Source organism: Melanotaenia boesemani, chromosome 6 (assembly GCF_017639745.1).
Source record: "Melanotaenia boesemani isolate fMelBoe1 chromosome 6, fMelBoe1.pri, whole genome shotgun sequence".
NCBI lineage: Eukaryota > Metazoa > Chordata > Actinopteri > Atheriniformes > Melanotaeniidae > Melanotaenia > Melanotaenia boesemani.
The window spans coordinates 10876167-10885355 of record NC_055687.1 but is presented as its reverse complement, the minus strand read 5'-3'; the positions used below and the strand labels follow the sequence as shown (position 1 = coordinate 10885355).

Here is a 9189-nt window from a genome sequence, read left to right as displayed (position 1 = left end):
ATTTACTACATGGTGCAAAGTTCACTCAGCTGAAGACCAGTATCTCCAACAGCATTTAAGATTGAAATCAGGACATTTTACAATGTTTCATGCAGGTTTAGGCTGGGTCACAGCAACTTACAGGTGTATACCGTCCACCATGTTAGAGATACCTTCATAATAATGAAGCAAATCAGGACGTATTCAGCCATCATTAGGAATACTATTAAGGTTTAGTGATCCCAGTTGCAGCAACTATGATGTAAAATCATTAAGAACTAAATCTAAGCGGAAGGGCCCCACACTGGTGACGGAATGAGAAAATCAGGTGTGTAAGGAAGCCAAAAGTGTTCCAGGGTTTCTGGTTCACGTGGGCCCCATGAAGAACAAGACTGGACACGAGTATGTATGATGTTAGTTTTCTCAACGCCTTCCTATCTCATGAACATAGAGAAAATGCAGCTAAATTGGGTTTGAACCACATTATTCCATTACCTGCATGCTGGCATTAATGGTGCTTGGATCCTCTTTAGGCTGCTCTGTGGAGGACAACACAGTCTCAGCTGTCCCTGCAGAGGTCTGCATCTTTGTCATCTGGAATTTACACAAGAATTAACAGCAAATTAAGGACCACTGATACCATATTTACAATTTACTACAGGTGAAAGTTCACTCAGCTGAAGACCAGTATCTCCAACAGCATTTAAGATTGAAATCAGGACATTTTACAATGTTTCATGCAGGTTTAGGCTGGGTCACAGCAACTTACAGGTGTATACCGTCCACCATGTTAGAGATACCTTCATAATAATGAAGCAAATCAGGACGTATTCAGCCATCATTAGAATATATTAAGGTTTAGTGATCCCAGTTGCAGCAACTATGATGTAAAATCATTAAGAACTAAATCTAAGCAGAAGGGCCCCACACGGTGACGAATGAGAGAAATCAGGTGTGTAAGGAAGCCAAAAGTGTTCCAGGGTTTCTGGTTCACGTGGGCCCCATGAAGAACAAGACTGGACACGAGTATGTATGATGTTAGTTTTCTCAACGCCTTCCTATCTCATGAACATAGAGAAAATGCAGCTAAATTGGGTTTGAACCACATTATTCCATTACCTGCATGCTGGCATTAATGGTGCTTGGATCCTCTTTAGGCTGCTCTGTGGAGGACAACACAGTCTCAGCTGTCCCTGCAGAGGTCTGCATCTTTGTCATCTGGAATTTACACAAGAATTAACAGCAAATTAAGGACCACTGATACAATATTTACAATTTACTACTGGTCAAAGTTCACTCAGCTGAAGACCAGTATCTCCAACAGCATTTAAGATTGAAATCAGGACATTTTACAATGTTTCATGCAGGTTTAGGCTGGGTCACAGCAACTTACAGGTGTATACCGTCCACCATGTTAGAGATACCTTCATAATAATGAAGCAAATCAGGACGTATTCAGCCATCATTAGAATATATTAAGGTTTAGTGATCCCAGTTGCAGCAACTATGATGTAAAATCATTAAGAACTAAATCTAAGCGGAAGGGCCCCACACGGTGACGAATGAGAGAAATCAGGTGTGTAAGGAAGCCAAAAGTGTTCCAGGGTTTCTGGTTCACGTGGGCCCCATGAAGAACAAGACTGGACACGAGTATGTATGATGTTAGTTTTCTCAACGCCTTCCTATCTCATGAACATAGAGAAAATGCAGCTAAATTGGGTTTGAACCACATTATTCCATTACCTGCATGCTGGCATTAATGGTGCTTGGATCCTCTTTAGGCTGCTCTGTGGAGGACAACACAGTCTCAGCTGTCCCTGCAGAGGTCTGCATCTTTGTCATCTGGAATTTACACAAGAATTAACAGCAAATTAAGGACCACTGATACCATATTTACAATTTACTACAGGTGAAAGTTCACTCAGCTGAAGACCAGTATCTCCAACAGCATTTAAGATTGAAATCAGGACATTTTACAATGTTTCATGCAGGTTTAGGCTGGGTCACAGCAACTTACAGGTGTATACCGTCCACCATGTTAGAGATACCTTCATAATAATTAAGCAAATCAGGACGTATTCAGCCATCATTAGAATATATTAAGGTTTAGTGATCCCAGTTGCAGCAACTATGATGTAAAATCATTAAGAACTAAATCTAAGCGGAAGGGCCCCACACGGTGACGAATGAGAGAAATCAGGTGTGTAAGGAAGCCAAAAGTGTTCCAGGGTTTCTGGTTCACGTGGGCCCCATGAAGAACAACACTGGACACGAGTATGTATGATGTTAGTTTTCTCAACGCCTTCCTATCTCATGAACATAGAGAAAATGCAGCTAAATTGGGTTTGAACCACATTATTCCATTACCTGCATGCTGGCATTAATGGTGCTTGGATCCTCTTTAGGCTGCTCTGTGGAGGACAACACAGTCTCAGCTGTCCCTGCAGAGGTCTGCATCTTTGTCATCTGGAATTTACACAAGAATTAACAACAAATTAAGGACCACTGATACCATATTTACAATTTACTACAGGTGAAAGTTCACTCAGCTGAAGACCAGTATCTCCAACAGCATTTAAGATTGAAATCAGGACATTTTACAATGTTTCATGCAGGTTTAGGCTGGGTCACAGCAACTTACAGGTGTATACCGTCCACCATGTTAGAGATACCTTCATAATAATGAAGCAAATCAGGACGTATTCAGCCATCATTAGAATATATTAAGGTTTAGTGATCCCAGTTGCAGCAACTATGATGTAAAATCATTAAGAACTAAATCTAAGCGGAAGGGCCCCACACGGTGACGAATGAGAGAAATCAGGTGTGTAAGGAAGCCAAAAGTGTTCCAGGGTTTCTGGTTCACGTGGGCCCCATGAAGAACAAGACTGGACACGAGTATGTATGATGTTAGTTTTCTCAACGCCTTCCTATCTCATGAACATAGAGAAAATGCAGCTAAATTGGGTTTGAACCACATTATTCCATTACCTGCATGCTGGCATTAATGGTGCTTGGATCCTCTTTAGGCTGCTCTGTGGAGGACAACACAGTCTCAGCTGTCCCTGCAGAGGTCTGCATCTTTGTCATCTGAAATTTAAATCCACAACAAGAACACATGTAGTAATCAAAAAATGAATACAAGATATTTTGTCAGGTTGAAAAACTGGAAAACATGCAATCATACATGCTTGACTCATCCACTCACTTTTTTACGCCATGGCCATTTAGAATCCCCATAGTTGTAATTAATTTCAGTCCCTACTTCTATTTTCACTACAGAAAACAGGCAGAAATGTGGTCTCCCATTCACCACAATTTTTTTCATGGTGCAGTTTGGACATCTGTGGTTGTCATTAACCAGTCTTCCAAGGGATTTATCCTCTTTGGATGCATCAATACTAAAGCAGTATAAAATGTAAAAGGAAAACAGTTAAGAACAACTGATGTACAACTTTCTACTCAAATATCAAACCTTACACTGTAAAGAAATAATTTCAAATATAAAATATACATTACTCATGTCTACTTAAACTGTATTATGTGATAGCATGAAGTCCCATGATAATGCTCTCTTGTTACTCCAAAATGTCAACACAAAGCAGTAATACTTTCAAGGAAAAACTGAAATGGATTTATTAGACAAAATAATACACCTGACCCAGCATGTGTATTTAAATGATTTGATGAGTTTTTATTCCATAATCAGGTACTAAAAATTTTGATTTCAGGCTTAAATGAAAATCACATGAAAATCTACAAACCCCCAGCCCAAAGGAAAAAAAAACAAACATAAAAATAAGAAAACCACAATTGTTACATGCTTACCACCACCGACGATTCTGCCATTCAAATTCAAAGAGAAATGTACTCTCTCTCTCTGAGTAACATCTGGACCGGCATTCCTCCACAGATATTAGCTCACCTCTGTACTCCAAGACAAAGGTGCCTGGATCAATGGGCTGGGCAGCGAATACTCCTCTTCCTAAAAGATTAAAAGATTTTAAAAGATTTCAGATTAAGATGTGATCAAGAAAGCATTGACTTATTCTTATCTGTAACATACATATATACTAAAAATGTCCAACTGTTACTGTCCTGCATGTTGTAGATGTTCCCCGATCCAACACACCTAATTCAAATTACACAGATTTTCTTCAACGCTTGTTAAGATTTGTACAAGTCTGTTAATAACCCATTAATCTAAACCGAAAATGTTTTGGAAAGCAGTCCCCAAATACTGGTACTTGATTTTCCTTAAAAAAAAACAAAAAAAAAAAACTCTTGCCAATTACACGCGGCATAACCGTGACAAAAATGAGGATTTAAAACATTTCTTTTACAACAAACACTGGAGCAGGAAATTCAGTCTCACACAATACCCACCAAACACACACACACCCACAAAGGCCTTTCTACACCTTACCTTTGCAACTATCGATAAATCTTTCTATAAACCCTGGCTTGTCCGTAGAAGACTGTATGTATAACTTTGCCTCCTCAGTAGGATGGATCCTTTTCTTCCTTTTTATCATTATGGCTCTGAAAAAGAGAATTCTAATGTGATTACAGAGAAAACATCATTCACTAATCAATCCAAAGATTCACTTTTAAAACTAATGATTTATTTATTAATGCAGCAACTGTCTAAACCTATGGTACACAATGCTTTCCACAAGATAGCATAACTACAGTCATGCAGCTTCATGACAACTAGATTGATTTCCTGAACTGTAAATACTGATGAAGAAATGCAGTAACTTTGTTAATCTAAAGATGTAAAATATTTGTCTATCCTTTAGGCAGTTCAGCTGTCACACATTCTCAACTGAAATGAAGAGCAGACTAATCATTACAGGACAGCCATATTCATCATAGATCTTATTTTAATGAACTGTTATCAAAAGTCTGATTTGTTTACTTTAGTCTAAAGCATGTTTATTCCTGTCTTTTAGCCAGTCAGGGGGAAAAAAAATCCAAACAAGAGTGTAATTGCAGAAATCATAACACTTTTCATACAATATTTATCTATATATATGTAAACTAGGGTTGTCAAGAGATTAAAATTTTCCAATCAGATTAATTTGTAGCAACCCTATTGCTGGTCAGTGTCCCTGCCTGGACCCCATCTAAACTTTTAGACCTGCCCCTGCATATCTGAAGTATAAATCTTTTCTACCACCTGTCAGCTACTTTATTATAGAGGAGAGCTTCCCTGATTTAAATCTCAGAATATTGTTAATATTTTCTCTCACGTTTTTAATGGCCCATAAATGATCAGACCTATGTCTCCAACATCTACACAGCACCAATGATTTGGAGATGATGTTTTCTTGTTTCTGTGACAATGACATGGATCTCATTGACATGACACTGATAAATGTTAATCACTTTAGCTAGGAATAAAACCTTTGGATAAATATGCGCCGGTGTGAACCATGAAACGTGAGTTTCCTCCTACTAAGCTGAAAGATAAACACACGCAAAAGGCCAATGGTGCCAGCGACAGAAAAGCCGATCAGCTGATTTACAACAGGAGAGGGAGGGGGAGACGAGGCTGTCGCGGTGTGCAGAGGACCAGAGCAGACCCTCTCACCAGTAAAATGTGGGCGTTAAAGCATCCTCATCATACATGACATTGTTTATAAACGTCTTCGCTATAAAGGCGCTCACATCACTCTCAACTCCTGGTTGTGACTACCAACAAGCACAGACGTTACTGCCACTGCTCCACAAAAAGCCATGGCCGAAAATCTGGCTTTCCTATTTTGGGATCTCCTTAAAACGATGCTATTGAAAATGTGCTGGCTACGGTCGGCCAATAACTTTAAAACTGCAACATACGCTCGGCTGTTACTAACGACTACTTTGGAATGTTTCCACACTACCGTCACTGCGTCACTTGTGCAGCCTAATAAATATGACAAGTGGCCCAGAAACTACGAAAATCCACGTTATTTCAAGCCCGCATCTTTAATAGAATGTTTATCGACACAAGGCTGTCATCATCAGAAAAAAAGCCGGTCCTACGCCACACGCAATATGGTACATTATATGCGTTCAATACACTTTATAAACCCATCTTCTTATCAAAGTGTGAACATTAAATCGACTGTTTCTATAAATGCTAGCAAGCTAGTTGTCGGCAAACGGTCCGACAAACTGTCCGACCGTCGAAGGAGCTGACAAAAGTATTTCACGGTGAAAAACTTATTACCAGCCGCCTGTTACTGATATAAGACATACATAAATCAAGCCAACTTACATTTATTGTTTGCTTGGCCTGATTTTGTGGCGATTTTATCCAAGATGTTTAATCAACTGCAGCGTGAGATCAGTACAGCCACGGTGCGTTTAAAGCCCACAGTAACGTGGGGCGAATCAGCGTTGTAAATAATTACGCACTTCTAACTTAATCTGGTCTGGTCTTAAAACTTTTGTTATAAAAATCACAGCAGTTTTTAATGATATTATGAATTTATATCGACCAGTTATTTTAAGAACGTGAGTTTTTAGTTACGTCTTTATGTTTTACATTTCTGACGATAATTAAATACCAATCGCTTACACACAGGCAAGCACATATACATATATATATATATATATATATATATATATATATATATATATATATATATATATATATATATATATATATATATATATATATATATATATAAAATTTACTACCTGTGCAACTAACATTAGCAACTAACTAGCAAGCTAATGCTAATGCTAATGTTGCTTGCTAGTTAGTTGCTAATGTTAGTGGGCAAGCATGCTATAGCAAGCTAGCAGTACATTCTAAAATATCTAAAATGACTAATTAGAAGTTACAGTTTCTTGCCCCAACGTTAGAAACAGACTACTGGGTTAAAACTACATAGAAAAGAGCCATGTCAAAGTAAAAAAAAATGCATACATATATATATAATAAATAAATAAGCTTACCATGTGCTGTCATGACGAACTTGCTTGTCGGTGCCAAACAGACCATATCCATATTAGGGAAGTGGAGATCCAGCCCAAATTAGTTGCTGTTTTTACATACAGCCAATCAAGTTCAGTGTTATTTATTGTTAATTGTGACCCTGATCATCATTGGAGGTTTCATCGTCACTCAGTTGAGAACGCGTTCTTATTGGTTCTAAAGATACACACTTTCTGAAGTGTGTATACTTGTAGTAACGGCCCCAAGCCTCTGGGATCGCTAGAGAGCACACACAGTTGACACACACATTTCCAGAAATTGTCACCTTGTGGGGAAAGTGAAAAAAAAGCAGGAGGCATGTCAGGGGGGTCTGTTATGCTAGTTTAAATAGCTAATCTTTGTGGGGCCCTGATTTTTGGGCCCCACGAAGCTCTTGGGCCCCACACCGTTGGTGGGCTCCCTGCCTCTGGGCCCCTTAAAGTAGCAAATGTAAGTACACACACACACACACACACACACACACACACACACACACACACACACACACACGCGTACACACTTCTTAAAAGTTTCAACCAGCAGATCAAAACCGAAGCAAACTCAGAAATACACAATATATTTACCATGTGAGAAACTTAAATAAACAAAAACACAAACTTTAATCAGTCATCAATTTTTAAAAGTACAGTAGGTCTTTACCATTTGACTAAACAGTCAATCCCAAAGTGAAAATCAAGTTTTCTGAAGTGTTTTAGATTTAACATAAAGTAATTTGTAACATTTTGACCTTTTTAACATTAATTTGAGTTGTGAGAACTTTTTATATACTAAATAATTAGTTAGATTAATGTATAATGGAAATTATTATCATTGAAAGCCCTAAAGAGTACATGATATGAAGTAAAGCTGCTGAATAGTCCTTTAAAGAGCTGAGCAACATGTTCCAATATGGACACTGATGAATTGGTAGCAGTTGCTAAAGGCATATTAGGGCAAAGGGTGACCTGGGAGGGGTTTACTGACGAGGAGGGAGGAGATGAGTGTACTGGGTGACTGTGATGGGGTGGGGTGGGTGGGGGGATCTGAAGAGAAGCAGCAACAGCAGAGGAGGGGGGCCTGAAGGGTGCCGTGGGGTGTCCAGTTAGAGGGGTAATTTGGGGCATTCAAAGTGAGGCGTTCCACCAGCAGTTGTCACCTCAGTGGTCGATTGTAGAGTGGCACATGTGCATCTCCAAGCTGGACCCTTTTTCTTTTCAGGACTGTATCCCTCTGATCTATACTTGGACTATCACAAATTGGAGCTCATATTTCCTTCTATTTATTTTTTTCTTCCCTTCCCCGCCCCCCCTAAAATTAGCCATCCTTGGTCCAGAACCCAAAACGGCTTGTTTTTCTGTTTTGCCATAGCACCTCTAATCTTTGACGGTAAGAATGAGTGATTGAGCCATTGCAGCCCTCGGCATGTGTGTGTTTCCACTAATGGAATTGATTTGAACTGACATGAACTCTGAGTCATTTAAAACCATTTAAGCAATGCAGTAACTTCAAGAGAAAATGTCACAACTGATGGTTCTTTTTTCAGTGTTCGTATTGCCCCGTCATGTGGCTGAAAATAACATTCAGCTGTAATGAGCTTTCTGCTTGAATTTAGCTAAATAGCCTAAGAAATATTCAGAAACTCTCTACTTCTCAGATCAACATGAGAAGCCATCAGTGGGGTGCACTGCTGGTGCCTCTGATGACTTCATGAGACAGATAGGCAAGGAGTGTGAGGTGAGTTGCTGTGTGGCCTGTTGTACATCGTCAGCCGCCGAGCTGACACCATCCACTGCCCCGTGGAAAGAGGATCAAGAGCATAGGGGAGCAGTTTGTTGATTTATGGTGGCTTGTGTTCTTGTGCAGCTCATAACATCACACCTGTTCCCTTTTCTTTCTTGAATTGAAAGCTTAGATGACCATTAATGTGTCATTAGGCTCATGTCCTTGACACATGTTGAAACTACCTCAAGAGTCTTAAATTCTGCACTTATACAACACTTTGGAGATACATAGCTGACCTTGATGATTGCATTGGCATTTTGGATTTTAAGGCCACTCACATGGCAGGAAATTGTCCATCCTAGTACAAGATCTAATAGTAATTCTTTTAGCATGCTCGAGGTAACAAGTTTACCTTGGGCTTCTCTGCCTCAATGTCTTTTGGTGACTCTTCCATATCCTTCAAATGCTGGTGGATTCTCCTTTGAAGGAGAATCTCATTTTCTGTTTCTAAGATGATC

At 39.3% G+C, this 9189-nt stretch overlaps 1 protein-coding gene and 1 long non-coding RNA gene across 7 annotated transcripts in view; one reads left to right on the top strand and one right to left on the bottom strand.

Moving 5' to 3' along the window:
- Nucleotides 1-9189, top strand: part of mef2d (myocyte enhancer factor 2d) — a 134586-nt gene that overhangs the window by 48471 nt on the left and 76926 nt on the right. The gene's annotated exons all lie outside the window — the stretch shown is intronic.
- Nucleotides 3008-7438, bottom strand: LOC121641197. 2 transcript variants are annotated; one of them, XR_006010667.1, is made up of 6 exons: nucleotides 6931-7438; nucleotides 4406-4521; nucleotides 4054-4111; nucleotides 3808-3964; nucleotides 3188-3380; nucleotides 3008-3069 (listed from the first exon to the last, which is right to left on the bottom strand). It is a non-coding gene; the product is annotated as an uncharacterized LOC121641197 (long non-coding RNA). The 2 variants fall into 2 exon arrangements; XR_006010668.1 differs by lacking the exon at nucleotides 6931-7438 and adding an exon at nucleotides 6245-6310.